The sequence below is a fragment of the Berghia stephanieae genome, chromosome 1, assembly GCF_034508935.2.
Source record: "Berghia stephanieae isolate SIO BIC M18660-M18661 chromosome 1, UCSD_Bste_1.3, whole genome shotgun sequence".
In the NCBI taxonomy this organism is placed as follows: domain Eukaryota; kingdom Metazoa; phylum Mollusca; class Gastropoda; order Nudibranchia; family Aeolidiidae; genus Berghia; species Berghia stephanieae.
This window is the reverse complement of record NC_088360.1, coordinates 122,773,047-122,800,546: the sequence shown is the minus strand read 5'-3', so window position 1 is coordinate 122,800,546 and position 27,500 is coordinate 122,773,047. Positions and strand designations below refer to the sequence as shown.

The following is a 27,500-nucleotide window of genomic DNA, read 5'->3' as shown; positions in this document are numbered from 1 at the left end:
GTCCATAGAAATCATCATTATTGGCTTAGGCAAATAGAAAACCGCTAGTCTGAATTATTGAGGCAAAAAGAAACAAAAATATGTCGCAATCGACAGGGATTTCCATATCTTAAAATACGAATTTGATGAATAAGTTTTTAATTGAAATACTTTTGATTGCTTATGGTGTCAATGATGATCATGATTATATCTGAGAATTTTTTACCTGAACATTTCTTTCATTCTTTCTTGTTTGTTTTTAAACATGGTATTGACCTAAGCAATCATTATTATGATATGTTAATACTTGATAGGTACATGATTAAATAAATATCAGCCAATGTGACCCAGCATTCCGCGATTCGAAATGTCAGCTTAAATTCGGTATAAAATCAGGGTTAGCTATAGATGTTAAATAGGCAATTTAAAGTTAAAATGATGAGAAACATGAAGCACTATAATCGTTCTTAATGAAACATAAATAATAATAATACTGCTCACTTATATAGTGCAAACATCCCATGCAATATGATATGAGCTCTCGGCGCTTGAAAATATATAGTTGATATTAAAAAGTCTACTTTGGTCTTTACACAATATCATCGTTTTTCTTCATGCGTGTATGTATGAGCATGCGATATCATGTTTGTAGAAGTCATTCAGTTATCTGATGTGTATAAATACACGCCAATTCGACTTCTTAAAAGAACCACGAAACGTTAAAAAATACTAAATAACAAAAATAATAATCATCGTAACTAATATTGATTATTTTCAACTGAGTTAATTTACATAGAAGAATTTAGAACAATTTGTTGACCTAAATTAATTAAAGAACCACGGGCCTATTTTAACTCCTTGAAGTTTCAAACAAACACATCGACACATTTACTTCCAAATATTGTGCAGCGATAGACACAACTTAACGAGTACCGGGTTTTCGGGTTTATACAAACTAATCTCGGAATGGAGCTGCAATCGATCAACAAAGAAAATAATAAATCTTTGACTCGAGGAGACTTAAGAAAATATAGGTGGTCACGTGTTAATAATTGCAACTGTTATAGAAACACATTAAAGAACAGTATTCGTTTTAGAAACCGCCACTTTATATATAAAATATAAATAAAGTCACTCACATGTTTTTTTTTTGCCGAGACAATTGTTTCTATGCCCTCCATGTCACATATATATATATATATATATATATATATATATATATATATATATATATATATATATATATATATATATACATATTAATAATATAAGTGATATAATCATATCTAAATAGCGCATTTCTGATATAACAAGCTTTACAATTCCTGCCGTAGGTAATAACCAAACAAGTTTTCATTTCAAAAGGTAGAAGTAACTTATTCAGCATCCGTTTTTTTTTTTTTTTAAACAAAGAAAAGCACATTTAGCACTACTGAAAGACATTTTTCGGATAGGATGTCATTCTAACACAATGTCAAATGCTGTTATTATCTCTACATATCTTTTGGAAGCAATTAAAAGAGAGTTTATGGTTTACAAACACAATAGATCTACACAATATTTTATTCGTTATCAAAATAATATATCTTTTCACAACCCTAGTACTCGTAGATAGCTCTGACTTACGTTGGCATCAAGTTTTATGCTTTGGTGGACTGTATGTTAAAAGTAAAGGACGTGCTAAATTTTTCTGTGCGTCCATCTGTTTTTTATGTAATGTATTTATTGGGTTTTTTTTTCATGTTGGATGAACAAGGGTTTTGAACGTTCCGTGTTTGGTATTTTGCTCGTTTGCACCTGTTACATTCTTCTTTGTTCATTGTTAATATTTTCCCAAAAAAAAAAAAAAAGCATAACAAAACAAAACAAAACAAAACAAATAAACAAAAACAAAACAGGTCTCCGTCTTGTCGAAGTCAATAAATCACCACGAAGACCCTTATAAAAATTGCGATGACATTCTGTAAATACGACATAATTTACGATGCTAATGCGGTGAGGTGACGTTGATTCCGATAAAACTGTAACATCGATATAACACTGACATCGAATTCGATGATATAATCGCCCAGCGTACAACACAGTACACAATGAAAGGGGCATGACAGTGGTTGTACATAGTCTTAGAGTTACGGAGCCGATATTGTTCTGATGTAAAAGATCGATACGTCCAAACAAAAGCGGCACTTACCGACCACCAAAGATTTACAATACCTGTTACCCCGTCATGTCATTACCCTTTACTGTAATTACTGCCTGATTTACCCAGGCCATATTGCGTGGGTCGGAATGGAAAACGCCTAAGTTAATGACGAGAGAAGGACGTACATGTATATAACAGTTAATTATTATTATTATTATTATTATTATTATTGTTGTTGTTGTTATTTTCATTATCATAACAATAATAATAATAATAATAATAATAATAATAATAATAATAATAATAATAATATAATAATAATAATAATAATAATAATAATAAAAATGATGATGATGATGTTCACTTCTCTTTCATTTTTTTGTTTTGAATACAAAACTTTTAATAATCAAGCTCAACTCCAATAAAATGAAATGTTTCAGGCTTAAGTTGAATTTTTCTCCAGCAAACAAGTACGTTCAAACATACAGGAAAAGTTCACGCAAAACAATGAGCTTAAATCATCTTACCACACGCGAATGGAACTGCTTGGTCACTATACTAAAGAGTGACTCAAGCACTGTCGCTATGTTTCTTTGGATTAGACCCCCCCCCCGCCCCCCTCCTCCTCCTTTTCTTCTTCTTCTTCTTCGTTTTTTTTTTCTAGGTAGCATTGACCATCCAAATTATGACAGGTTTACATGAAGAGCCAAGGGGTAATATACGAGAAAGCGCAAATCTACACCAACACGAATGAACGATACAAACTTTACCGCCATACTCTGGAGAAGAAAAAAAAAACAGAACATCAAGTATCTAAAATTGTGGCCAGAAAAATCGTCCTTCAAATATCGATCGAATAAAACAACCCTCACCTTGGTAAAAAATGTCGCGAAGTCCCAATGTTGAGAGTTTTTGAAAAGAAGAGGCTCATCTTAGTCGATTGATATAATTTGAAGGACGAGTTTTCGGGCCAAAATTTTAAATAGGTGTTTTTTCAGGGCATGGCAGTATAGTCTGTTATAACAAAGGATGAATGGCGAATCGGTCAGGTCAAGGTGTATGGAGCTTTCAGCTTTCAATGATCGATGTGTTCTTCGATTAAATCAAAACAAAATCGTATAACCATTTCGATTCAAGACAAATAAACGAGAAGAACAGGAATATTGTCATAATTTAGTGGTGGTGAGTTTTTATTTTAAAAGCTCCATTTTTAGTTGTCTCTAAAAAACATTCAGTTTAATTCACAACGATATATGTTAAAAGCTGGTCTGCGATATACTTGTATTGAATCGAGCCTTAATTCAATTTTCAATTTGAGAGAATAATAAAGGAAGCACTGGGATATAATAATTTTTGACACGACAACCAAAAGACCGAGTGTATAAGATCTTTCCTCGAGATCGATATTCTAATATCTAAGAAAATTTAAGAATACAAAATGTTATAGACGTCTATTTAATTATCTAGATATACCGAACAGAATAAATTACTTGTTGCGCACCACATCACTAATCGGTCATGTATCACTTTTATCTGACCCGTATTTTAATATAACTAACGAGGGGAGGAGGTCTTATAAAATATGTGAATATTAAGATGGAATTGTAAAAAATATCTCAAGAACTGCAGTGCCAATGAACAAGAAATTTGTGAAATGGACGCATCGACTAAAAGGAGTACGCGGGGTTTTTTTTACATGTGAAACTCCATTTTTATTTTATTTTTAACTTTGAAAAATCAAAATGATTGGGTCAGAATTCAAAACAAGCCTTCCACCCAAAAGCGAATGACTTAATCATTTCAACATAGGCTTTCTCGTCAAGAATACGATTCGTGATAAAACTCGTGGTCTTATTTGTTGAGTATAAAGGAAACAAATTTGTCTTTAAAAAAAAAGAAAAAGAAAAAAAAAGAGAAATATATAATTATGAAAAATAGACTAGATAGGTACAAAGATGGAGGAATGGGTATATTGTGTACAAAAAGCAGAGAAGTCAAAAGATATATTGAGAGAAAAGGAGATGGATGGAGAGAAGGAAAAGGTAGATGGAGCGACAAGTCAAAACAAAAAAGGAATGATATGGATGAGGCGGTCCTCAGTGGTGGCGGGATGCCATCTAAATTTAATGAGGGAATTACCGACTCACATGCCTCGAGGTACTCATCTACCAGTGCAGCACAACAAGTTCACACTCACTCCCAAGCCAACTCAACAGGAGCACGCACGGGCAAGCACACCCACACCTAACACAACACACACACACACAAATAGATATATAGACTAGGAAAAGAAAAATAAACAAAATGATGAAAGGGAAGCAAGCGAACGTCATTGTTTGTAATTAGCTAAAAGTTGATCGATTCACTTTGAACTTTTGTTTTGTTTCCACGCAATTTGTTTTGAACGCCCCATCTTGTTCAAACTACATACCCTCCTTGGCAATTTCAACAGTATTAGGTCAAATAGAAAATGTGAAGGTTTGAGATGAGAAGAAAATCCTGAGCCACGATTGTTACCATCAGTATTTACAGAAAAGTGAGTGGAGCAGGCACTTATGTTGATAACAACAAGAGATGAAGTGAGTAGGAAAGTGCCAGAAGACAATATAGAATAAACATTTCGCGGCGGTGATGAAGGTTTGAACCCGCGACCTTACTGGTACGACAACTCCGCCTGGCCGGGGAGAGCGTGACTACCGTATGAGCTATCCATGTCCACGATCCGAAAAAAGATCGTCTCTAATTAGCTGAGGATCGTGGATAGCTCATACGGTAGAGTCACGCTCTCCCCGGCCAGGTGGAGTTGCCGTACCAGTAAGGTCGCGGGTTCAAACCCCCATCACCGCCGCGAAATGTTTATTCTCTCTTCTGGCACTTTTCTGCTCACTTCATCTCTTGTTGTCATCAGTATTTACGCGTACGGAGAGAATACAATTAAACAAAGCAAGAATAATACATGAAAATGGTGTGTGACTTAACCCTCTCCTTACCAGCCCGTTTTCAGAGTTTTATCCAAAATTTTACACTCACTCTAAACAAAAATAGATTAAGTAATTCAAACAGCAAGCAAAAAATAAATTCTATAATTTAAAATATTGTCCTGCAAAATGAGCTCTAAATTACAGTGTCAAGTTTTTAGGGATAAAACAAAATATTTTAATTTAATTTTAAATGCACATATCCACATTCATTCCAATCCCCCATAAAAATAGTTAACAAAAAAACAAAAACAAATACAAACCCCAAACAAACCCGAAAAAAAAAAACCCTAAAAAACAAAATCAAATTAAAAAAAATAATAACTTAAAAAATGAACAACATATAAACAAATAATTCATTTAATGAATGAATGAATAACTGAATGAATATATAAATAAGTAAAACATCAAATATAGCGGTATAGCTCTATCAGCTTTTGGAAGATGATCGTGTCTTGGCATTCCTTTATTTGATCGGGACATTTGTTATTCATGTACGTGTGTGTGTGAATGTATATATATATGTGTGTGTGTGTGTTTTTGTGTGTGTTTGTGTGTGTGTGTGTGGGGGGGGGGGGCATTTTTTTTCGTTTGAGAGAAATAATTCATATAATTGTCAAAAGATCAATTATTAAGGCTGGAACATCCCCCTCCTCCCCCCCCCCCCCTAAAACAACTCGAAAAAGACAAGAACTAGCGATATAAATTCGTCTATAACTCTCTTATTTACAACCCTTGGATTACATTAAAATTTCTTACATTACGCAGATACATCCAAATTAAAACTTATTAATTAAATTATTAAAACCCCCCGTTTTGTCTCGATAATATACAAAGAACGACTCACTGCTAACATCACCTAGTCGTTGCGCTATTGTTTGAAATCTATGAAGCAGAAAATCTCTCTACAATATTAACACACTCTATAATATACAACAGCTGTCGATCTTTCCCTATCATAAAAATTTTATGGCGTATTATAATAGCATAGTCAACTACAACCCATAAAATTCATGGAGTACGACGATATCTTAACCAGTTAACTATCAGACTCTGCAAAAACGTCTCGGGTTTGAGTTTTTGCCAAGATGAGGGTAATTTAAATCGATCGATATTGGAAGGACGACTTTTCTGGCCATTAAAAAAAAATGCCCGACTTTTCAGAGTACGACAGTTAACTGGCTTTAAAAAAGAAAATCTTATCTTAATAACATTCAAAATGGTCGGGGGGGGGGGGGGGGGGGGGGGGGGGGGGGGGTTAAAGACAACGACAAAATGAAATCGGCAAGTAGACGTTAAAAAACAAGAGAGAAAGAAAGAGAGATAGAAAGATAGATAGATAGATAGAATAGAATAGAGAGAGAGAGAGAGAGAGAGAGAGAGAGAGAGAGAGAGAGAGAGAGAGAGAGAGGGGGGGGGGGAGGAATTGTGCTTTTATATAAATGAGAAATTAAGAACGTCAGTCATAGAGCAAACATCTCATCGGAATAATAAGTAATTCTATGCACTGCATTTTTCAATTACATTTGGGCTGGCAATTCTTCAAGTTGGTAGTAAATAGGACCAGATTCCAGTCTTGGCATTTTTGTCAATAGTCTATAGACATTGGATGAATACAATGCTATGATATAAATATTATGACAAGATAAATTCAGAATAGCGAACAGGAGTGGCGTCCTCCAAAGACAGACTAGCAGTGTAGTTCAGCATCCTGATAACTTCCAGCTTAAAGCATTCACGCAATCACGTATGGTTAACATGGGGCGTTAGGTGACCTTTAAAGAATAATGCATATTAAACATACTGGTAGAATAACAACAATGACTAATTCTGAGGGGACGCTTTGAAAAATAAGTTAATCTTAAACTTTAACCAGTTAACTGCCGTACTCTGGAAAAATTCGTATTCAAAAATTTGGCCAGAAAACTCTTCCTTCAAATATCTATCTATTTAAAAGAGCCTTACCTTGGCAAAGACTCTCAAACCTGGGACCTCGCTTTGAAAATATATTTGGCTATAAAGCTTAAACTTTAAATATAAATCGATTAATAATATGGCCCCTCACTTGATAAAAAGTCCTATATCTGAGACTATATTATTCTCGGGTAAAATACCCCCAAACATTTGAAAAGTTCTAGATCATTTAATCTACTAATAATAATATATCAAATTAATGTTTTCTAGGCAAAATGAAAAAAAAAGTATTTTGTTAATATATGGTCTGGTACACAATTTGGAAATTTTGGAAGCCATAAAAGGAGAAGGTTCAAGGTAGCATCTAAAACATTTTGTTGGGAAATCGTGTGGAAATAACTTACATTAACAGCCCGGCTACCACCAAGGAGAGAATAGGGGGACGGGGGTGGTGGTGGTGGTGGTGGTGGGGGGGGGGGGGGGGGGTTGAGAGACATTGTGAGTCCCTCATGATTGTCATTAAGGTGAATGGGGAGTGGGGGCAAAGCTAAAGAAAAAAGGTGAAGGGCATAATATAATATAGGAGAATATAGGAGAAGAGAGGGGAGGGAAAGATGACAGAAATAAAATAAGAAAGGAAGAATAAATGGATAAGGATGAGGATAGGTGGGTGGATGGATATTGAATGGATGGATGGATATTAGGCGGAAGGATAGACATATGGATGAAGAATGGATGAATGAAAGGATGGATGGATGAAGAATGGATGAATGAAAGGATGGATGGATGAAGAATGGATGAATGAAAGGATGGATGGATGAAGAATGGATGAATGAATGGATGGATGGATTGGTGGTTTGATGTACGAATGGTTGGATGAATGGATAAATGGATGGATGAATGGATGGATTGGTGATTGGATAGACAGATGGATAGATAGATAGATATATTTCTCCCCGATGACCCTATCTAGATAGGGGAACATCAACATAGGCCAACACGCAAGATGTGAGAAGATTAAAACAATAGATAGATAGATAGATAGATAGATAGATAGATAGATAGATAGATAGATAGATAGATAGATAGAATATAGATAGATAGAGCGAGTTGGACAGAGAGAGAGAGAGAGAGAGGAGAGAGAGAGAGAGAGAGAGAGAGAAGAGAGAGAAAGAGAGAGAGAAAGAGAAGAGAGAGAGAGAGAAGAGAAAGAAAGAGAGAGAGAGAGAGAGAGAGAGAGAGAGAGAGAGAGAGAGAGAGAGAGAGAGAGAGAGAACGGAGCTCTCATCATTCTTTATCTTCATCATCGCGAGCCTTATCGTCTAGATCAAATTTAGCACCATTACAATTTACATCATAAAACAAATTGCTATTGTTTTCCCTAATTGAAAACGCTAATTAACACAAAACCACGGCTAGCTTACAACTCACCGCTTGTGTTGGAGCTTTTGAGCGCCTCTCTCTCTCTCTCTCTCTCTCTCTCTCTCTCTCTCTCTCTCTGTCTCTCTCTCTCCCTCTCTCTCTTCCTTTCTTTCTGTCTTACACTCACTCACACACACATTCACTCTCTCTCTCTCTCTCTCTCTCTCTCTCTCTCTCTCTCTCTCTGCCTCTCTCCTTCTTTGTACGTGAATGAGGGTGTCAATGAGATGAGTGACATAGGGTAGATTATGGGAGTAAGAATTTATCCATATTTAGACGTTGACCTTGATTGGAACGTCGATATTCTTTTTATAACAAGAGTAAAAACAAAATGGAAAGAGGACGAAGGCTATGATGGTCATGAATATCAGGCAGCCTAGACGTTTTAACCAGCTAATTGCCGTACTCTGGAAAAAACACGTATTTCAAAATTTAGCCTTTAAATATCGATCTATTTAAATGACTCTAACTTTTGCAAAATCTCTCAAACCTGGGACACCCCCCCCCACCAAAAAAAAATAAAAAATATATATATAAGAAAATAAAGAGCAAAAAAAAAAAACAAAAAAAAAAAAAACAATCCAAAAATAAATAAAGAAAAAAAAACAAAAAACGAAAAATAAACAAAAACAAACAAACCAAAAAAAAAACAAAAAAAAAAAAAACAAAACAAACAGACATAAAAACATGGGTTCGGAATTGTTGGTCGATCTGCGGTTAGGTTTGCAATTAAGACCAGATAAATGATGTGGGTGATTATGAATTCAGTCTCATCTACAAAGGTTAACGTGGGATATTTTTCAGAACAGGAAGCCGTTTATATTTTATATTTTAAGGGTTTTATGGCGTTTGCCACACATTTAGGTCATTCAGCGCCAGTAAAAGGGAAGAAAATGGGGTAGTCAAAAAGTTATAGATTTACAATTAAAAGTAAGACAAAGGGGAATGGTTCAAATAGGGAACAGATGTAGATTCCAAGAGCGCACTATCAGTGTACTTAGTTTGAGATCACCTAGAAGTCTCTTCTAAACACGAGCACATGTCCCAACTAAGAGGAATACACTCAAATGTTTACAAACCATTAAATGTTTTTAAAAAATGAAACAGTATATGACACAGAGATGATTTACAAGGAAAAAAATATTATCTCCCAAAACTATAACTATACATTTGACTGTTTCCCTCCCAGTCAAGGACTCTGGTCAGGGCTAGGACAAAGCTAAGAAATCCCATTCCAAGACAAAGACAGAAAGCAACTCGGAAAACCGATAATATAATAATATGGGGATAGAAGATACAGCGTGACCTCCTGCCCACCAGGTCAAAGACCCCACCCACAACAGGAAGCCGCCACCAGAACAGTATAAAATCTTGATTCTGAAGCACACTATGGTCCAATGGAACAGGGTGGGAGGATTAGTACAAGGCACATGAGAGACTAACATCAGTTCTTTAACTCACAAGATATGAAGTGAATAGAAAAGTGCCAGAAGACAATAGAGAATAAAAATTTTTCGCGGCGGTGGTGGGGTTCGAACCTGCGACCTTATTGGTACGACAACTCCGCCTGGCAGGTGAGAGCGTGGCTCTACCGTGTGAGCTATCCACGAACACAAAAATATTCGTTTCAAACCCAAAGTCATTACTAGATCCCTCTCTCACCCACTTCTTGAGACCGCCGATTCGTTCGTACACCACCATCGCGAATAATTTTGACCAGCAGTTAAGCTTAATAGCCAATATTCTCAACACAAACATATAACATAGAAACGATTGAGACATTGAGTATGCTCCGGTGTATGGGGTGAATTTTTAATTCAGAAAAGTGAGTGGAGCAGGCACTTATGTTGGTAACAACAAGATATGAAGTGAATAGAAAAGTGCCAGAAGACAATAGAGAATAAAAATTTTTCGCGGCGGTGGTGGGGTTCGAACCTGCGACCTTATTGGTACGACAACTCCGCCTGGCAAGTGAGAGCGTGGCTCTACCGTGTGAGCTATCCACGAACACAAAAATATTCGTTTCAAACCCAAAGTCATTACTAGATCCCTCTCTCACCCACTTCTTGAGACCGCCGATTCGTTCGTACACCACCATCGCGAATAATTTTGACCAGCAGTTAAGCTTAATAGCCAATATTCTCAACACAAACATATAACATAGAAACGATTGAGACATTGAGTATGCTCCGGTGTATGGGGTGAATTTTTAATTCAGAAAAGTGAGTGGAGCAGGCACTTATGTTGGTAACAACAAGATATGAAGTGAATAGAAAAGTGCCAGAAGACAATAGAGAATAAAAATTTTTCGCGGCGGTGGTGGGGTTCGAACCTGCGACCTTATTGGTACGACAACTCCGCCTGGCAGGTGAGAGCGTGGCTCTACCGTGTGAGCTATCCACGAACACAAAAATATTCGTTTCAAACCCAAAGTCATTACTAGATCCCTCTCTCACCCACTTCTTGAGACCGCCGATTCGTTCGTACACCACCATCGCGAATAATTTTGACCAGCAGTTAAGCTTAATAGCCAATATTCTCAACACAAACATATAACATAGAAACGATTGAGACATTGAGTATGCTCCGGTGTATGGGGTGAATTTTTAATTCAGAAAAGTGAGTGGAGCAGGCACTTATGTTGGTAACAACAAGATATGAAGTGAATAGAAAAGTGCCAGAAGACAATAGAGAATAAAAATTTTTTGTTCGTGGATAGCTCACACGGTGCTCCACTCACTTTTCTGAATTAAAAATTCACCCCATACACCGGAGCATACTCAATGTCTCAATCGTTTCTATGTTATATGTTTGTGTTGAGAATATTGGCTATTAAGCTTAACTGCTGGTCAAAATTATTCGCGATGGTGGTGTACGAACGAATCGGCGGTCTCAAGAAGTGGGTGAGAGAGGGATCTAGTAATGACTTTGGGTTTGAAACGAATATTTTTGTGTTCGTGGATAGCTCACACGGTAGAGCCACGCTCTCACCTGCCAGGCGGAGTTGTCGTACCAATAAGGTCGCAGGTTCGAACCCCACCACCGCCGCGAAAAAAAATTTTTATTCTCTATTGTCTTCTGGCACTTTTCTATTCACTTCATATCTTGTTGTTACCAACATAAGTGCCTGCTCCACTCACTTTTCTGAATTAAAAATTCACCCCATACACCGGAGCATACTCAATGTCTCAATCGTTTCTATGTTATATGTTTGTGTTGAGAATATTGGCTATTAAGCTTAACTGCTGGTCAAAATTATTCGCGATGGTGGTGTACGAACGAATCGGCGGTCTCAAGAAGTGGGTGAGAGAGGGATCTAGTAATGACTTTGGGTTTGAAACGAATATTTTTGTGTTCGTGGATAGCTCACACGGTAGAGCCACGCTCTCACCTGCCAGGCGGAGTTGTCGTACCAATAAGGTCGCAGGTTCGAACCCCACCACCGCCGCGAAAAAAAATTTTTATTCTCTATTGTCTTCTGGCACTTTTCTATTCACTTCATATCTTGTTGTTACCAACATAAGTGCCTGCTCCACTCACTTTTCTGAATTAAAAATTCACCCCATACACCGGAGCATACTCAATGTCTCAATCGTTTCTATGTTATATGTTTGTGTTGAGAATATTGGCTATTAAGCTTAACTGCTGGTCAAAATTATTCGCGATGGTGGTGTACGAACGAATCGGCGGTCTCAAGAAGTGGGTGAGAGAGGGATCTAGTAATGACTTTGGGTTTGAAACGAATATTTTTGTGTTCGTGGATAGCTCACACGGTAGAGCCACGCTCTCACCTGCCAGGCGGAGTTGTCGTACCAATAAGGTCGCAGGTTCGAACCCCACCACCGCCGCGAAAAATTTTTATTCTCTATTGTCTTCTGGCACTTTTCTATTCACTTCATATCTTGTTGTTACCAACATAAGTGCCTGCTCCACTCACTTTTCTGAATTAAAAATTCACCCCATACACCGGAGCATACTCAATGTCTCAATCGTTTCTATGTTATATGTTTGTGTTGAGAATATTGGCTATTAAGCTTAACTGCTGGTCAAAATTATTCGCGATGGTGGTGTACGAACGAATCGGCGGTCTCAAGAAGTGGGTGAAGAGGGATCTAGTAATGACTTTGGGTTTGAAACGAATATTTTTGTGTTCGTGGATAGCTCACACGGTAGAGCCACGCTCTCACCTGCCAGGCGGAGTTGTCGTACCAATAAGGTCGCAGGTTCGAACCCCACCACCGCCGCGAAAAATTTTTATTCTCTATTGTCTTCTGGCACTTTTCTATTCACTTCATATCTTGTTGTTACCAACATAAGTGCCTGCTCCACTCACTTTTCTGAATTAAAAATTCACCCCATACACCGGAGCATACTCAATGTCTCAATCGTTTCTATGTTATATGTTTGTGTTGAGAATATTGGCTATTAAGCTTAACTGCTGGTCAAAATTATTCGCGATGGTGGTGTACGAACGAATCGGCGGTCTCAAGAAGTGGGTGAGAGAGGGATCTAGTAATGACTTTGGGTTTGAAACGAATATTTTTGTGTTCGTGGATAGCTCACACGGTAGAGCCACGCTCTCACCTGCCAGGCGGAGTTGTCGTACCAATAAGGTCGCAGGTTCGAACCCCACCACCGCCGCGAAAAATTTTTATTCTCTATTGTCTTCTGGCACTTTTCTATTCACTTCATATCTTGTTGTTACCAACATAAGTGCCTGCTCCACTCACTTTTCTGAATTAAAAATTCTTTAACTCATGAACTCGGAGAGCTGTATCATGTCAAGTTTATACTTCTAGCTCCCCATTAAAAATAATAAATATACACGTTCTTAGAACCAGTGTCCCATAATAATAAGTAAGCATGGATAATATCCCAATATAACACGATGACTTGAAATAGTAAATCCAAGTGTTTCGGGAATGTTTTATTTTCAAGTTTAAGAAACAAAACCAATTCTCCTCAAAGAGCGCATTTATCCTAACTCAAGTTCTACACCTTCTTCTTCTTTCAGCTTATCCCGCATTCTGCAGAGTTCCCATAATGAATGCAACATCTCCACGCATCTCGGTTAAATGAATCATCTTCCTCCAGGCCCATTTATTCATCAATCATCCATTACCCTATCCAACCATCTAGTCTTCGGCGAACCATTTTCTCTTTCCCGCAAATTGTATATTATCTATATCTAATACTTTTACCCTCACATACTTCCTCTAACTCAAATTTTATATGTGAAGCTAAAATATCATTGTTAAGCAATAGGTTTTCCCCTACATCATACCGTTTTGAGATGAGTGGTCTCACATATAAGATTTTTTTTTTTAATAGAGAAGATAGTGACCAGAATGGAACCCATTAATTAGACGAAGGACGCTCTTGACATCCGGAAGAGTGGGTGGATTCGAAAGTCATCTATCACTGTAGCATGTCTCTGATTAAGGCGTGATAGGTGGAAGAGTGGCCATTGATTACCGACAGATCTTTGAAAATGCTTACCACTAGCACTATATTATATTAATAATAATTTTTAAAAAATAACGATGCCCTTCCGCCACGACATCATAAGAAGATATCGCCACCTAGGCAGTCCACGAAGGAGTATAGATAATTCATCAAACAAGATGTCTGATGTCAACAGGAATCACCCATGTTGTCCAAAGTCAAAGTGAGCAAATTGGGGGTTAATAATCTTGCCCAAGGAAAAAAAAAACGAAAGTGCCTGAAGCGGGGCTCGAATCCGGGACCTTCTGGGTTATAGTGCAATGCCATAACCACTCGGCCACATCGTCGCCCATATATTATATTAATAACTCAACAGTGAAGCATTTTCTTGAAGGGACCAAGCTGTGTTGCTCCGTTTGTTACTTAAAATCCCACAACTGCGTCATTTAAAAAAAAAAAAAGAAAAGGCTGATGAGGCTCCATAATATAGCAAGTTTTCATTGCTGACGACATGCATTTTCCCCTGATGATAAAATGAGCATTGACGAATAGAGACTGCCATGCTCGATTTCTGTATCAAAATACTAAATTGGGCATATACATGAAGATTTGTGAGTAAAAGTATGACAGTGAATGTTGACCTGATCTAGAATAACACCCAAGAACCAGCCGTCATGACACTACATAAATTAATTGCCGAGATAAAATTACATTGTGAAACCAAATCTATGATCTGAATGAAAATCAATAACATTCTACAAAAATTAACTATTTCTTAACGATATCGTCAAATTTAGAGATTAATAAGCAGATGCAATTCTTTCGAGTTAAGGGCCATGGAGTTTTAACGGTTTCTATAGTTTTGAAAGGACAAAAGCAATTGCTTGCTACCCTAGATAGGACGCTCTTCGTTCGCAAAGTACTTTCCTCCAGATCTAAGTGATCCTACCTAATAAATCACAGCTAGGTGGACAAGGAAATAAAAAAAAAAACTCTACTGCACAGGGATCAATACCGGTCCCTTTGGTGTGAAGCGAATGCTAAAAAAAACTTGAGTTAACAGAACCCCCAAGAGATTCATAAGACTAAAGGGAAAAGTCTAGGTACGTAGTAGGCTAACATACTGATTGGCGTGAAATCACACTGGTTGACTCATAACGGGCCAATCGTTAAACGAACGGGACGGAACTCTTATGTACTCTTTCCTCACTCAGATAAATCAAGAGTTCCGACGTTCTACGTCGATGGAGGCCGGAAGTATAAAATCAAAACGATACTTTACTCGCTTTACTGGCGTTGCTAGGCTGTATTTGCATTCTCGGGGTGAGTGGTGCTCATTGAGAAACGACTCCTACTCATACGTGAACTAGAGCATCAATCTGATTTTACAATGGAATAAACTAGATTTATAATACTGGACTTAAAGTAAAAATTAATCAGAATAAAGACATTCGTGTTTTTTAAAAAAGTATTTTTCTTTCTTTTTAAAACAAATTTTTTGGGTGAAGTTTGAGAAACAAGTCTCGATCTCCTCAGTAAGCCTGTTTGTTTCATCTCAATTATTTAAAGTCAAGTTTAAAGTTCAATCTAAGCATCAGATTCCAATATAATACCGATTGAGCCAACCGTCACATAACCAATTGGCATCTATTTATTCTTAAATATATATTTAAAATGATGGTGGTGTGTGTGTGTGTGTGGGGGGGGGGGGGGGGGGGGGAGAGGAGGGCGGGGGCGTAGATAGATATGCCGGGAAAAAAACACGAAGACTGATAAAAAGAAACGAAGTGATATGTTTCAATAACTCAAACTGTAAATGAAAGGAAATACATATATCAGATTCAATCAATTCTTTTAATCCCTGAAAAAAATGTAGTGAAAATAAATACAGGATTTGGGGCGCTGCAGATCTTAAAGAATGGTGGTAAGTATAAACTAAGATTTTTAAAAATAGCTTAAACATCGGCCAGCACTTGCATTGCAAAGACAAAACATCGACGCCAAGCAAGATACATGGAACAAGTATTCATTTCTTAAAAACAGTATTGTGTGTGTGTTTATGTGTGTTTGTGTGTGTTATGAGAGAGAGAGAGAGAGAGAGAGAAAAAAAAAAAAAAAAGAGAGAGAGAGAGAGAGAGAGAGAGAGAGAAATAGAGATATTACAAACATTAACATACCAAACTTTACTAATTAGGCGTGAACGCCGTGTTCCCATTGAATGGATAAACTGCTACATCACTCAATAGTACAGTAAACTCCTGAACGTAACAAAGACGTAGTATATAGTAAATACCTAGTGTTTTACTTTTAAAATTCTGAAAATGTTCATGGACATTTTATGATGTTTTAAGCGATCGACTACTTAAAAGGGTATTAAAATAAAGACAAGAATGAAAATATTGATAATATCACACTTGTGTAGCTTAATCTACAATGCAATATTTGTTTTTGACGGGACACATATAAATAAATAAATAAATAAATAAATAAATAAATAAATAGAGCATTTGATTAGCACAATATTCACTAAACGAGCTCAAAGCGCTTTAGAAGGGGTCCCTGACTAACAGCAACACATAACATATAGAACGAGCCTGGCGCCTAATTCAATGAAAAAACGAGAAATAGATAGATAGATAGACACGTGCAGAGAGAGAGAGAGAGAGAGAGAGAGAGAGAGAGAGAGAGAGAGAGAGAGGGAGAGAGAGAGAGAGGGAGGGAGAGAGAGAGAGAGAAAGAGAGAAGAAAGAGCGATATAAACAGAGAAAGAGAGATAGAGAGATAGGTAGAGAGAGAAAGAGATAGATAGATAGATAGATAGATAGATAGATAGATAGATAGATAGATAGATAGATAGATAGGTAGATAGATAACACACACACACACGAGAGAGAGAGAGAGAGAGAGAGAGAGAAAGAAGAGAGAGAGAGAGAGAGAGAGAGAGAGAGAGAGAGAGAGAGAGAGAGAGAGAGAGAGAGAGAGAGAGCATTAAAGTAAAAACAACTTCATGTATCATTCCCGTATGTTGTGAAATTAAGATCCGGTGTTGTCTAGACCACTCCATAATGAACGGATGCGACGGAAGCGACAGAGAACACTGCAGGCTAAAACATTCACGAGAAAATGATCCTGAAGAGAATCTAGAGGGACTAATATGCGATTTACGCAACTGAGCCCTTTAAAAGCAAGATTTAATTTCTTTTTAAATAACCATATCTCCTCACATAGATAGTACGAAGTAGACGTCACTCATGTCTTTGTTATTGCTTTTTGCCATCCGCGTTTATGAGTAATTCTCACTAAACTGTATTAACCAGACTATAAACGTTCAAGATTACACACAGTTTTGTGTGTTGGTACGTTATACTTTCGGATGGCAATGTTGTGAGTTGCTTAGCAAAGCGCATACTATCTATACTTATATATGATAATAGTAACAATTCAAAATGTTTTCATAAAGACAGCAATAACAACAGAAAACTATCAAATGGCATATCAGATGAGAGTAAAGTAACATTCGAACCCCGCATGTAGAAGGTTAACACCAACGCGACCCTGGGATGTGCGAAGCAATCAGGTATGGAAAAAGCCGAGTGGAACCAAACATTACATCGACATTGTCTTGTTTCTTCATCCCTCCAATTTTGGAAGCGTTTGGAGAGTGTCAGAGATTCCGACCTACATTTCATTGAGAGCGCCATTGCCTATCAATGTCACGATGTCCCCTCTGGCATCGATCAAGCCAGGCCTTATTATCCCCATCAACCTCAATCCCTTAACCAGTTAACTGCTGTACTCTGGAAAACCATGTATTTAAAAATTTGGCCAGAAAAGTCGTCGTTCAAATATCGATCGATTTCAAAGACCACTCCCCCCCCCCCCCACTTTGGCAAAACATCTCAAACCTGGGAGTTCGCGAAGTCCCAGGTTTGAGAGGTTTTGTCCATATGGGGCGGGGGGGGGGGATTTTTTAAAGCGATCGATATTTGAAGGACGAGTTTTCTGGTCAAACATTTAAAAACATGGTTTTCCAGAGTTAACTGGTTACTCCCCAACTCCCCCCCCCCCCTACCATCTCCAACCCCACACACTCTCAACCAATGCTCATCGACACTTCAATCTACTCGAATTGCTTTTCATTCCTTACAAATCTGCATTGCATCTCATTCAGTCTTTCACACAATCGTCTACATTGTTTTGTATCACTAAAACCTATTCACCCTCTCTATTTTTCATCCATTTAACATCGATTGCCGTGCCTGGAGTACACGGTACACTTGTTTAAAAAACAAAACAAAAAAAGATGTGTAAAACAACAGTGCCAGAAAAGCAGAAAAAATACAAGAAAAAAAAATATCCCAAAAATATGAACCTGCCTGTACTGGGGATCGAACATCCGATCTCCTAATTACCTGGTTTCTTGTGATCATTTTTCTTGTATTTTTCTTTCTGTATTTTTTTTTTGTTGTTTTTGTTTTTTGTTTTAAACGCTGATTTTATACATCACGCCTTATTCAGATTATTATTTATAATCAGCTTCCAAATGTGTCAGTCGCTATATCAAATTCGAATAACCATCTCGATTACCCTATTATTTTCCGGCCAAACAATCAAATTTTAAAGATGAAAGCAAAACACATTAAACAAATATAATAACTCATATTTCCCAAAACAGTTTTACTTAATATATCGATTGAATACGATGATTATCAACTTGTCAAAAAGCCTTCAATTTGATAATTCGAAGATACTGCACTGAAAATGATAAATTTCATGCATAATTTTTTTCAAACACTTTTACTCCAAATTGTGATCAATCTGGAGGGCCAATTGTGAAGGCATGTACTGAGGAAGATAGTTTAAAGCCATATGATGAATATAATGTGCATAGCACGGCTTACTTTAAATTCAGTCATGATGCATGGGCACTACATCCATTTCCCAGTAGCGCCATACTCATTCAATACCAAAAAATAAAAAAAGTTTTCATTTAATAAAAACTCAAAAGCAACAAATAGGTACTGTATGCAAGTTTGTTCGGGAAAACCCCTATAGAATAAACAGTTAAGTTCTAATGCCATTAAAAAAAAATAGCACTACCCTTTTTAATGAACAAAAGAAATCAGAGAAAGAAAGTTATAGGCTCAATCCTAACGATATTTTTGTTCATTACACTTGATGATAAACTTGGTGCTTTCAGTTTAGGATCCGACCCTAGGTCGTCCAGGGTCAAAACCTTATTATTCTATCGGCCATAACAGATTAGGTGAATTTTCATAATGTAATTCTTGGATAAGAAAAACAAAAACAAAACAAAAACAACCCATTTCCACGCCAATGCCAGTATCTATTTTAAGTAATCTCTCGTACATTATATCACTACCCAACAACAATAGGGAATGTCGCCAGACCAATAATTTGATACTATATCCTACTGCGAATCCCGTAGAGGCCAGACAAAGGCAGACGGAGGTTGACAGCAAGGCCAAAACATGAAATTCGACACCTTGGCAGCATCTGGTCAGGCAGCCGGTGTATAAATCGTAAGGTGTTTCTGGTGTCCTCTCGTCATACACACACGTCAGATTTTGACACAGAAACTATTTAGGTGAGGCCAATCTCTTTCATGCCTTCTGTGACCTGTAAGGATGTCAGGCCACCACACATCTCGACACTTTGTAAAACGAGTGACAGAGTATGATGAGTGACCGGTAGGGTGACATCACACCTATATCTGTAAACCAAAACGTACATTTCTGTAACGTTCCACAAGACGGACATCAATATTATTGTTTTTAAACTATGGAATATTTTTATAGAATATTTTCATAATTTAACTCAGAATAATTGATTAGAAGGAAATCCTTGCATATCTTATTTTTACAAATAATTTGAAGTTGGTGTCTTTTTTGCGGCTATGTGGTCTTGTGGTATGACACTCGCTTTCGGATCGGAAGGTCTTGGGTTCGAGCCTCGCTTGGCGCATAGTTGAGTCCTTGGAAAAGGCTCTTTACTCACACTCTCTCATCGAACACAGGTGTAAAATGAGTACCTGGCCGTTAACAGCCTTGTTTATGTCGGAAAAAAATTGTAATATTGCCTAACAGGCGTCGTGTCTCGTTCTACACGTTACGTGTTGCTGTTGTGGGACACTGGTGTACAAGATAATACGTGGACTCCACTGATGTTACGACAGACTAGAGAAACTTTCTTGGATCTCCTCTCAAAAATGCTTTATAGAAACCAGTGTCAATCGTAACTAATAATATGTGGACTGGTCATAAGGGCAGGTTGCCTGACCAACTGTGGTCTGAATGAAATGAGCGATCATCGATCACGGGGGTCTCTTTTTAACATATAGAGGTAGATTGAGCTTTAAAAAAATTGAGTTTTATACAGCGCAATATCCACTAAACGTACTCGAAGCGCTTTACAAAGGGTCCCTGGTCAACAACAACATTTAACATGGAGAACGGGACATGACGCCTGTTAGGCGATATTACAATTTTTCGGACAAAGACAACGCTGTTAACGGCCAGGTACTCATTTTACACCGGAGTACGGTGAGAGAATGCGAGTAAAGAGCCTTTTCCAAGGACTCAACTATGCGCCGAGCGCGAGGCTCGAACCCAGGACCTTCCGATCCGAAAGCGAGTGTCATATCACTAGACCACATAGCCGTAGATAAAACTATAAATTTATTTGTCTACTTATTTATCTGATTATTTTATACAATCAGTTATTTATCTATCTATTTGATAATAATTTTTTTAAAATCAACCACTAAATAATCAATTACACCTCTTGTCCAAATAATCAAGAACATTCAACGGAGTCCGCTACTATAAAAACCCTTGACTTCAACCATTTCTCAACCCCCCCCCCCCCCCCCCCCCCCCCGCGCGCTCCAACCAAATCTACCGACATCAGACATCGCCAATGTGAAAGAAGAAGAGAGAAGCAACTCTATCCCATGCCAATGAAACAAAAACGATTAAATGGCCAATGGACTGCGAAAAACAGCGTCGAATTTTATGGTTAAAAGTGTCCGGGACACATTATAGCAAGTATTAAACAGCCATCATGAAAACAAATCGCAAAGCAGTTTTGCATATTTTGACAAGTTTAAACAGCATAAACCAGCGATAAAATTCACTTCATATTTTTTCCTTCCAATTTTACATTCGAATTATTGTGCACTTTTATTTGTTGTATGTGACCCACCGCGACAAAACAGTTTTATTTTGGAATGGAGCGCACGCAAAAGAGTGAATATCGAGTTAGGATGATCAGACTGATGAAATGATGGGTTTATGGATTTCATGAAACTATAATATCCTTTCTTCTACTGAATAAACTTAACAAACATTTCATTTTTTTTCAATAAATATTCAATTTTCAGCATCGACACCACGATGATATTAAACGATATGAGACAATAGGTCACATTTCGAAATGATGATGATGATAATAATAATAATAATAATAATAATAATAAATAATAATAATAATAATAATAATAATAATAATAATAATAATAATAATAATAATAATAATAAAATAATAATAATAATAATAATAATAATAATAATAATAATAATAATAATAATAAATAATAATAATAATAATAATAATAATAATAATAATAATAATAATAATAATAATAATAATAAATAATAATAATAATAATAATAATAATAATAATAATAATAATAATAATAATAATAATAATAATAATAATAATAATAATAAAATAATAATAATAATAATAATAATAATAATAATAATAATAATAATAATAATAATAATAATAATAAAGCCCTTTACACATATGTCTCAAAGAGCTGTGCAGAGATCGGTAACGCCCATTAAAAAAAAAAAATGAATCGTGTTGTTTTTTTACCCTAGGATTCCGTGACAGCCATAACGCTAGGACTGAAACTTATACGTAACTAGCGGATTATAATTATACATGACTTGAGACCAAGACATGCATATTGCTAAATAAATAAATAAATAAATATTTAAATATCAAAACAAAAAATTAAGCTTCTAGACATATGCAATCGTGTTGGGTCATGTTGTCCATGATGATATAGGTCCTATTTTATAGAGTCAGAGGCTGACTCATCGTAAAGAAGGCGATTTAACCTTAAGAACGACAGGATATGCACAATAATATATAAAACAACAAAATAAGACAATACAACAAATGAACAGCTGAGCTAGATAAATCACAGCTCGTAATAAAATATTTTATTTTGTATGTAGAATTTCTATTTGGTAGAAATGTTTTTATCAATAATGTTTAAACCCGCTAAGCTCATTTATTTATATTTTTGGAACCTCCTCAACGCCTTGTCGTTAATTTCAAGTGCTAATAAAATGCATTATTAGCATTGTTTACTTTCTCATCGGAATATATAGGTTACTGTCGGATTTTTAATGCATTTCTTTCTTGACCAAGAGTAGTAAATAACATGTCTCATTATGGCAACATTAATGTCATTTGTGATAAATCGGCATTGCGCGCCGTATATTGGTAAAAGTATTGCATATTCATGAGTACCAATGACGATAAACAAAATAATATTATGGGATTAGGATAATACGAAATAAAATCAATGAAATGGTGAATATATAAATAATATTGCGTAAATTCATTAATGGAACTCAAATCAATATTTAAAAACAAAAACAAGACAAAGAAAAAAACCCAAACCAACCCCCTCCCCCGAAACAAACAAAAACAAAAACAAAAACCAAAAAACAAAAAAAAAACAAAGAACAACCCCCCCCCCCCCCAAGAAATAGAAACAAAAAGATACAAAGCAAAAATCAAAACGACAAAAAAAATTAAAAAACAAAAAAAAAAAAACCCAACAAAAACCAAACAAATCAAAACCTCCGCCTCCCCCCTCCCCTTTCCAAACCTCCCAAAACACAAAAAAAAAAAAAAACAAACAAACAAAAAAAAAAAACAACAAAAAACAAAAGAAACATCATGAATTCGAAACATGACAACACTGTAGGATACGGTATTACTACGCTGGGAGAACAACTTCCGGTAATTACCCTAACATTATTCCAGCCATTCTAAATGCGTGAAATGAAGAACCTCACTTGTCTTTAGAAAATGGAAGCCTTTCGAAAGCAAGAGGAGCCTGTGAATGTCGCGCGAATAAAAGACTCGTTGAAATTGTATTATTCAGGCTTATGTTCATGGCCGGTAAGTTGAGTTATCGAAAGGTAACTCTTGGAAGTAAGGTCTAGCAAACTCCCAGTGGTTTGTATTTGTATGATAAAAGCTTAAAATGTATAATATTATAATACGACAGACGGAGAAGGTACGTCTGGGTTATCGTACCCGGTTTCTATTAAAAGAGATTGAATTTTTCCCACGATAAAGGTAAACAATCAAATAGTTGCAAAATACGAGAAGATATGACAGGTTATTCAAACGATGACGTGCAATCGTGAATGGAAGTTTAAAACGTCCAGATAAATCCCGTTATTTATTCACACAAGGCTACACAATCACGATAGCGAATCGGGAAAAAATTATAAAATGCTGACAAAAGAAACGTCTTCCCGAAAATTTTCTTCTACTCAAAGAAACGGAAGAAGACGTGACTCATTCTGGTTAGAAACCACAAATCTGCCCTACTCTGGAAAAACACGAATTTAACATTTTGGCCAGAAAATTCCACCTTCAAAAATCGATCAATTAACATGACCCTCATCTTATCAAACATTCTCAAACCTGAGACTTCGCGAAGTCCCGGGTTTGAGGGTTTTTTTTTGCCAAGATGATGGTTATTTAAATCGATTGATATGTGAAGGAAGAGTTTTCTAGACAAAAAATACGTGTTGTTATTTTTCCAGAGTGCGGCAGAAATGTCATTCAATGTTCCTCTGGACGAGACGGGCATAGAAATCTGTAAGACCAGCAATATTAAACTAATCTCTATCATCTCATGCATGCGATTCAAATACCGGTTGAATTCATAAGGGAAAAAAATCGCAATGAATGTCGGTTTAAGCATGTTTGAGTAAACAAATAACCCACAGTGAAATGTTTGTATGCATACATTATCATTCAATACAATAGACAGGAGACTGGAGAAAATTTTAATACTCATATTGATGACTCAATGTGTGTGTGTGTGTGTGTGGGGGGGGGGGGCGGGTTACATTTATTTAGCAACGTGGGTGGATGATTAAGCATTGTGCACGTACGGACAAGTATGAAGCCCAGCGAAAGAAATAAAACGTAACAGTCACTCAAATACTTACGGCTGAGCGAGTTGAAAGATCCAAAATATCCTTATAATGTTAGAAGACTGGATGGAAATCTGGAAATAAACAAATAAATAAAACCATTTATAAAATATGCCAATATTCATTATTCGTTTTCAAGTCGTAAATAACAACAATTTATTATACCGTCATTATACCATCATATTTAATTCATATCAAGTCGAGTAAATAATCTTTTTCATCATTGGCATTAAAGCTAAAAAAATAAATAATTCTTTAAATGAAAAGGGTGGTGGAGATAAAAACCGACAGTACTAGAGCAGTGTGAAATACAAGTAAAGCAAACTTAACAATATGTTTCCCCAAACAAAAACCTTTAAAAATGTTGCCTTTTCAAGCTCCATCCACAAAATCTAATTCTCCCCTCGGGAGAGGGATCACACAATTTAGATGTGAAATTCAATTCAATGTTAACATGGAATTAATTTGCGAGCACCATGCATGACGGAGCAAAAATCCCAATAAAATATGGACGGAATGAGCAGGGATGAAGACAATGCGATGGTTCGTTACTCAAACTGAAGTGGACGGGCGAGTTTGAGCCTAGAGACACGACAGACTGGGCTAGCTATTTAATAATGCATTGGATTGGCAGTGAAGAGGTCGGGGTGGGAGTGAGGACAATGAATTGTAATTGTGATATGAGGTGTGGAGAACAGGCTATTAATGTCATTGGCTTCTCGGTCACAGTTGGCTCTTTCTACGCTATTATAAATATCACATTGTTTTCTTAATTATTCAAATGTGTTTAAAACGTCCAGAACGAGAATGAATGTTTAAAACGAGCTGAAATTGACCCAAAATGGACTGGACAGTGTAAAAATAGCAGGTCTCGTAATGAAAATTATTTCAGGGCTGCCAGTGGTCTTTCAGATGAGAAGACATGCTAATTAAAAGAAACAATATATCCCGGCCAAGAAATGGACATACACAAAAGTGTACTCATTAACCATCTCCTTACCATCAGCAACAAAATCGTCACATTTGTTACGACACAATGTACATTTTTCTTATTCAGATTTATTTTGTACATCACGAACTTTGAAGAATGATCTTTGTTTAATTAATAAGAACATACATATGTTTTATAGAGAACTTGTTTGAGTTTTAAAAATCAACTTTTCTGCTGGGTAAGCCTGCCATTTTGGGAAAATACTGAAAATGATCGGTAAGCAGAGAGTAAAGCAAGATATAATATAAAGATATCTTCAGATAAACTAAAGTCTCATTAGATACACAACTATATATGGCCTAGCGGACGCAGATATGCAATAAAAGAAAAAGAAACCTCACGATATTTCAGCGTTTTCAGATAAGATAATGCTAATTTTACAAGTGCTTCGTGGAATTCGTGATAGATCTATCGTTCTTTTATCATCAATTGTGTGTCGTCGTGATTGCTGACGTTGTTTTCAATACATGTCTAATTTTAAGATTTAAAACTATATTATGAAGAAAAAAAAATGGTTAGATTAGCAGTTGTATTGAATGGTTTGCCAGATTGTATAAACAAGGAGGGCAATCACAATCAGGGATGATGCAAAGGCACAGTCAAGTTGACATTGATAGAACGATCAAGGCCATTTTTTGTCTAAAGAATAATATTTGATAACACGTTAAGGGTCGTGTTTTCGCGTTTATTTGCTATCTATAATCTATTTGTCTTTTTCTTTTTCTTTTCTTTGTTTCTTTTAAAAAATTTTTTTTTTCTTCTTTTTGTTGTTGTTGAAATTATTTTGAATATATATATATATATATATATATTATATATATATATATATATATATATATATATATATATATATATATATATATATATATATATATATATATTAAATAAAACCAATTTGTCTGGTTGGAAATGTCGAGCAAAAACATTAGACATGAGTTTATAAATAAAAATGATTCCGCTGAATTGTTTCAAAGATTAAATTTGGAATTCACAGACTCGACGCAAAAGCAGCAAATAATGCAAACAATCACAACAACAACAACAACAACAACAACAACAACAACAACAACATCGATGACAGTAACTTTGACAATAACTATGATAATGATGATGAAGACCACGACCACGACGATGATGAAGATGAAAGGGGAAAAGGGATGCTAAATAATAATAAACAGAAGATTGCTCCGCGAATTTTTCGGGTTGGCTTCACACAAATGCGATAAACATACCTCGTTCCCAGTTGCCTAGCTGGGATGCAACGAATTAGTCATAAGGCCCAGAGAATCCGCCCCCCCCCCACCCCCGCCAACTCTTTTTTTATAATACGTGAAACGGACAATAACAATTGCTTGCTTTCCTTTGGGTAGGCTGATACAAAGAACTTTTCGTTGATTTCTAACAGTGACCAAATCACGGTGACACTGAGGGCTCAATAGTTGAGCAACCGGGACACCCGCAGTAGTATGACACCCGCTTTCGGATCGGAAGGTCCTGGTTTCGAGCCTCGCTCGGCGCATAGTCGAGTCCTTGGAAAAGGCTCTTTACTCAGATTCTCTCACCGTACTCAGGTGTAAAATGAGTACATGGCCATTAACAGCGTTGTCTCTGTCCGAAAAAAAAAAAGTAATATCGCATATCATGTTGCTGCCGTGTTGACTGTTACGTGTTGCTGTTGTCTAGGGACCCCTTGTAAAGAGCTTTGAGCACGTTTAGTGGATATTGCGCTATATAAAAGCTCAAATTTTGTTTTATTTAAGGCATGAATATTGATAAAAATTTCTACAAATTTGTCATTGTTAAAAAAATTAAAATATATCACAACAAATCATTTGTCGGTTGAATTATATCTAGCTTTCAATGCTATCAGAGACATCGAGTAAAAAGGTGTTCATAATCTTATAAAGGAGAATTTAATATTTTGGTCTTCGTCGACCTAAAAATTAGTAATCAAATGATTTCACCCTTGAGCTGAGGTCCACCGAATGTCAATAGTTGACCAGCTGATTTATCACCAGCCTTTTAGTGATTTAATATCGATCAGAACCATTCCAATATTAATAATAAACAAACAATAACACACACACACACGCCTCCCCCAACACCCCCCTCATCCCCAACTTTTACAATCGTCTAAAGAGAAACCTGAACTATTCAAGTAAAGGCAATCTGAAAGCTAGTCAACATCAATAGCGAAATGGTACGCTGTTAAAAAAAAAAAAAAAAAAAAAAAAAAAAAAAAAAAAAAAAAAACCCTCCCCAACCGCCCCCCCCCTCCCAAAAAACAAACAAACAAAACAAACAAACAAAAAACAAAAACAAAAACAAAACAAAACAAAAACACACC

At 36.3% G+C, this 27,500-nt stretch overlaps 1 protein-coding gene across 15 annotated transcripts in view; it reads right to left on the bottom strand.

Annotated features, from left to right (window-relative positions):
- LOC144962955 (adhesion G protein-coupled receptor L1-like) overlaps nt 1-27,500 on the bottom strand; it is a 260,806-nt gene that overhangs the window by 108,566 nt on the left and 124,740 nt on the right. For all 15 annotated transcript variants that reach the window (XM_078896416.1, XM_078896427.1, XM_078896408.1 and 12 more), the window contains exon 4: nt 24,178-24,236. The gene's annotated coding sequence lies outside the window, so the exon portion shown is untranslated. The remainder of the gene's footprint in view (nt 1-24,177; nt 24,237-27,500) is intronic.